This window comes from Dioscorea cayenensis, chromosome 8 (genome assembly GCF_009730915.1).
Source record: "Dioscorea cayenensis subsp. rotundata cultivar TDr96_F1 chromosome 8, TDr96_F1_v2_PseudoChromosome.rev07_lg8_w22 25.fasta, whole genome shotgun sequence".
In the NCBI taxonomy this organism is placed as follows: Eukaryota; Viridiplantae; Streptophyta; class Magnoliopsida; order Dioscoreales; family Dioscoreaceae; genus Dioscorea; species Dioscorea cayenensis.
The window spans coordinates 11,399,620-11,405,210 of record NC_052478.1 but is presented as its reverse complement, the minus strand read 5'-3'; the positions used below and the strand labels follow the sequence as shown (position 1 = coordinate 11,405,210).

General features: G+C 43.3%; 2 non-coding genes across 2 annotated transcripts; one reads left to right on the top strand and one right to left on the bottom strand.

Moving 5' to 3' along the window:
- The first annotated feature begins 505 nt into the window (after positions 1-505).
- LOC120268066 lies at positions 506-612 on the top strand. The gene has a single exon (XR_005538736.1). It is a non-coding gene; the product is annotated as a small nucleolar RNA R71 (small nucleolar RNA).
- A 4,589-nt stretch (positions 613-5,201) lies between these two features.
- On the bottom strand, positions 5,202-5,308 carry LOC120268025. The gene has a single exon (XR_005538696.1). It is a non-coding gene; the product is annotated as a small nucleolar RNA R71 (small nucleolar RNA).
- Between the last annotated feature and the right edge of the window lie 283 nt (positions 5,309-5,591).

Sequence of the window (5,591 nt, the reverse complement as noted above, 5' to 3'; positions counted from 1 at the left end):
GTTGTTGTTGAAAACACGGTGGTGCTATGGCCTTTTGCTGCCCTTGGTTACTCTGTGAGAAATTGGGGTGGTTCCTCCACCATTGGTTGTAGGTGCTGCTATAAGAATTACATTGTACCTTTCCCGAATTGCCCACAAAGTCTACTTGTTCAGTCGGGGCTGAAGTAGAAATTCAAATAGGACAACCAGATGGCATATGTGAACCCCCACAACCATCACAACTCGTGATCGTGGCCACCCTCGGTGAAGTTAATGTATCTAATTTCTTGCTCAATGCCTCTATTTTGGCTGCTAAGGATGTAACCGCATCAATTTCATGAAGTACAGCTACTTTCTTCTTTTGTCTTGCAATCTATTGATTGCTGTTCATGGCCATTTCCTCTAACCACTACAAGGCATCTTCAGGGGTCCTTTTCCCCATTGTTCCTCCTTCGGCGGCATCTAGAAGTTGTTTCATACTTGGACTCAACCCGTTGTAAAAAGTCTGAATGATCATCCATTCGGGAAACCATGCTGCGGGCATTTTCGCAAGAGCTCCCTGAATCGTTCCCATGTCTTAAACAAGTATTCAAGCTCCATCTTAACAAACGATGATATTTCATTACGAAGCTTTGCTGATTTCCCCTTAGGGAAGTACCTTGCAAGAAAAGCTTCTAACATTTCATTCCATGTCGTGATGGATGCTCATGGTAAAGAATGTAACCACTACTTTGCCCTTTCTTTTAGAGAGAATGGGAAAGCCCTCAATCTTATTGCATCATCCGTAACACCGTTAATCTTCAGCATGTCACAAACTTCAAGAAGTTTCCAATATGGTTGTTTGGATCCTCATCGGCCAAACCATTGAACTGCGCCTACTGCTGTATCATTAGGATGAATGCTGGCTTTAGCTCAAAATTTGGAGCTGTAATCCGGGCCCGCACAATGCTAGATTGCGTTCCCAATACTGATGGTCTGGCGTAATCAGAAAGTGTTCTCTCTTGTTCATTCTGTTCTGCCATATTGTCAGACCCTTCAACTTCCACTTCAGCTAGATTCAACGGCTCTTGCACAGGTTCTTTAGCCATTCTTCTGAGTGTATGTTCAAGTTCAGGATCACCTTCAATTAATATCGAAGGGTTCCCACGGGTCATAACCTAGAGCTGCACCAAAATAAAGAAAACAAATCAGAACGATGATAGAATAAGAAGATGTGAAGTAGAATGAATGATGAATTGCTAATATAACAAAGTGCAACATATCTCTAAATGCCTACTCCCCGGCAATGGTGCCAAAAACTTGATAACACCCCTTCCGTGTGACCCGCAAGTGCACGGGTTTGTCAAAGTAATAAATCCCAAGTGAGTAGGGTATCATATCCACAGGGAGTAGGGAATAAATTGTAAGTGAGAGGCTACTTAACCAAGCAAAAATGAATAATGATTGTTTTGATAAAGTGTAATGTAAGCAAAAACAAAAGAAACAAGAACGGGAGGACAAAATAAGTGAAAGGAAAGGCAATCGATAGAAGTGGGGTACTGGGACAATGCTCCCCCTAGGACTAATGTTTCAAGTGCAAGACCTATTATTATGTTTCCTAACTAATGCTTAATGAGTCGTGGAAATTATAAAGGACACAATCCCAAACCTAAGGTCAACCGTGACTAACTCTACACTATATCCCGGCGGAGAAATCACTCAGTCTCAACACATCACACTATGCAAAGTTGCATTAAGTTCTAGGAATTCCAAGTGATAAACCCTATTCCAATGTATAGATCTAACCCTTTGGTCCAGACGAAAGACCCCTAGTCATAATTAAGCCCAGATACTAAAGTCACTTCAACACTTCACTCAGTTGCTTGTGTAACTAAGCCCAACCGGAGTTCATCCTTTAGTTCTTCACTCTATTATAACTGCAAAGGACTCTAGGAATTGGAGGTATAATAAATCACACAGGAGGGGAGAGGCGATGCTCCGCTATCTCTCGACTAACCTTCTCAACCCTCTTCAATCTTGCTTTGTCTAACCCTCATGGCGTGTCACCCATCCACAAAGTTTACCAAGATAAACTCTCAACCCTAGTGTCACTCTAATGGAGAAATCATTCAACAAGCATTCAAGATTGAAACTTAATTATAGACATCAATAAAATGCCAAAGAAACATTAACATCCTAGGGTTTACAAAATCCAAGTACCCACTAGGGTGTTTAGCTCTCCATGGAGCAAGATACAATCAATAATGAAATCGAAAGTAAAAATAAGTAATCCGTAGGAAAACCACATAGGTTTTCATGTCAATGGTCTTGTGGAGTAGCCTCTTCTTCTCCTTAGGTCCTCTTATCCGGCCTAGAGCACACCTCGCCAGATCGGTGCCAATGAAAGCTCCCATAATAAACTTCTTTCAAAAGAAGCACGGTGTCGAATCCGTAGGACCACCAGAAAGACTTGCCAAAAGTCTTTGAAAACCTTAGCTGACGACCTCTCAAAATATGGAGAAAAATTGGAGAGAAGGGTGAAAGATTCCCCTCAAAATCGGGCTGAATCGAGGCTTAAATAGGGCTGGAATAGGGCATCCACAAGGCCCCTGTGGAATTTTCCCACGCCCTGTTTAATTTCCACACGGGCATGGAAAATTTCCATACATGATAATTGCCTGTGCGATATGAATGCGAAGCGTTCATTCCTTATGTTGAGCATTACTTTTCTCGGGTTTTTACACTAAAACGTGTGTTTTTATGTTACTTTCGTGCAAGCAGGGTTGTGAGGCCGAGTATGAAGGAAAGAAGCCAATGTGGAGCACAATGCACTGATTTTAGAGAAAATCTTGCTAAGGTTCAAACGCAAAGACATAGGTCGGGCGTGAGATGCTAGAGTGTGTGCCAACCTCCTCATATTCGAGTTTGGCACATCCAATTGGAGGGGCACAAAGGCAGTCGCACTCGAGCATTCCGACTTATGCAAATAGAACAAGAGCTCCACCAACTTGCTTATCATTGAAGAAGCAAGTGAACGTGTGCCCGTTTGTGTTACTCCAATGAAAGTACGGATTCGGGAAGCTATTCAGGCCGGATACTGTAGCAAAACACTGCAGTAACACGGTAGCAAGAACCGTAGTAGCACTGTTCATAGCCGGCAGAGAAAACAGAAGTTAAAAGAATCCACACGGGCGTGTGGAAATTATCCACGCCCGTGTGGAAATTCCGCACGGGCGCGTGAAGCATCCACACCCGTGTACTCGCCCGATTCCAGCCCTATAAAAAGCCGATTCAACCCCGATTTTAGTATTCTCTTCTCCATCTTTTCCCCAACTTGAGAGAGGGCTTCGGCTAGGGTTTTGAGGTGTATTGGCTAGGGTTTTGGAGAGGTTCTACGGCTCTGACATCATCATTCCTTAGGAAGAAAGTTGGTAGGGGAGCTTCCATCGAGGCGTATCCTATACCGGACGACGGAATCCTTGGACGACGAGTAGAGGACTCTCCACAAGACCATCAACATGACCATCGAGGGGTTTCTTTATGGATTCATTGCTTTTACATTCTATTTCTTTGATTGTACTTAGCTGCATGGAGAGCTAAAAACCCCTAGTGGGTACTTGGGTATTGGTGAACCCTAGGATGTATTCGTTTCTTTTAATCTCTTTATTATGCTTTCAAAAAATTGATGTTTATTGTGAGTTCCAATCTTGAATTCTTGATTGTATGAACATTTCCCCCAGAGTGACACTAGGGTTGAGAGTTCTTATTGGTAACCTTGTGAGTGAGTGACACACCACGAGCGTTAGACAAAGCTAGGTTGGAAATGGTTGAGAGGGTGAGTCGAGAGGTACAAGAGCATCCCCTTTCCCCTCCAACGTGATAGATTCTACCTCCACTTCTTGAGTTCTTTGCAGCCATAATAGAGTGAATGGTCTAAGGGATGATCCTCCGCTAGGGCTTAATATCCCTCCGACGTGATAGATTCTAACTCCATTCCTCGAGTTCCCGTGCAATGGAGTGAAGCATTGAGGTGATCTTAATATCTAGGGCTTAATCGTGGTTAGGGACCTTCCGCCTGGACCAAAGGGTTAGGTCTATAATTAGGAAGAGATTTATCACTTGGAATCCCTAGAGCTCATTGCAACTCTATGCGAGTGCGAGGTTGAGATGTTATCTAATCTCTCCTCCGGGACATGTATAGAGTTAGGCATAGTTGACCTTAGATTTGGGACTATGTATTTAAGGATTTCCACGACTCACTACTGCATTGATTAGAAAGCATAATAGAGGGTTCTTGCACTTGAAATGATTATCCTAGGCGGAGCATTATCCGGGTACCCCATCTTTATCGATTGCCTTACTTCTTACTTTACTTTTCCCCTCTTACTTGTTGTTTTTATTGTCGAGAATTGAATCATTGTCACACTCATCACTATTGATCTTTCACATAACTAATAAACGAATTAAGTGTTTTTATCCCCTACTCCCTGTGGATTCAATACCCGCTCATCTAGGATTATTACTTCGACAAACCCGTGCACTTGCGGGATATACGCAAGGGGACCTTGTCAAGTTTTTGGCGACATTGCCGGGGAGTAGGCGTTTAGAAATACTTTGCCCTTTGTTTTCTTAGCTATTTCACCATAAATTCTAGTTCATATCTTCTTATTCTATCATCGTTCTGATTTCTTTTTCTTTCTTTTTGGGTACAGCTTCAGGTTATGACTGGAGGGAATCCCTCAATATTGATTGAAGGGGATCCCGAGCTTGAACGTACACTTAGAAGAAAAGGGAAAGAGCCTGTGCAAGAGTAGTCTAATTTAGCTGATTTGGACGTGGAAGGATCTGAAAACATGGCAGAACAGAATGAGCAACAGTGAACATTATCCGATTATACCAGACCTTCAGTGTTGGGGACACAATCGAGTATTGTGCGTCCCCCGATTACAGCTCAGAACTTTGAGTTGAAGCCGGCATTCATCCACTTGTTGCAGCAATCCGCACAGTTCAACGGTTTGGCCGATGAGGATCCAAACAGTCATATAGAGAGTTTTCTGGAGGTGTGTGATATGCTGAAGATAAACGGAGTGACGGATGATACCATCAAGTTGAGAGCCTTCCCATTTTCCCTAAAGGGGAGAGCGAAGCAGTGGCTACACTCGTTACCTAGAGCGTCAATTACCACGTGGGAGGAGATGGTAGAAGCTTTTCTAGCCCGTTATTTCCCTCCCGGAAAATCTGCAAAGCTTAGGAACGAGATCTAATCATTTCTTCAGTTGGAATTGGAGTCTCTATTCGAGACATGGGAAAGGTTCAAGGAGCTCCTGAGAAAGTGCCCGCAACATGGATTCCCGGAGTGGATGATTGTTCAAACATTTTACAATGGTTTGAACCCGAGTACAAGGCAACTCTTGGATACGGCAGCAGGAGGTACCTTAGGTAGCAAGACCCCTGATGCGGCCCGTCAATTAATTAAGGAAATGGGGTTAAACAGCTACCAATGGAATGCTACGGAGAAGAAAAAGGTGGCCGGTCTCCATGAAATAGATGCGGTAACTTCATTGGCGGCTCAAGTGGAGAATTTAAGTAAGAAGTTAGATCTTCTAACTTCAAACAGAGTAGCGGCCGTGACT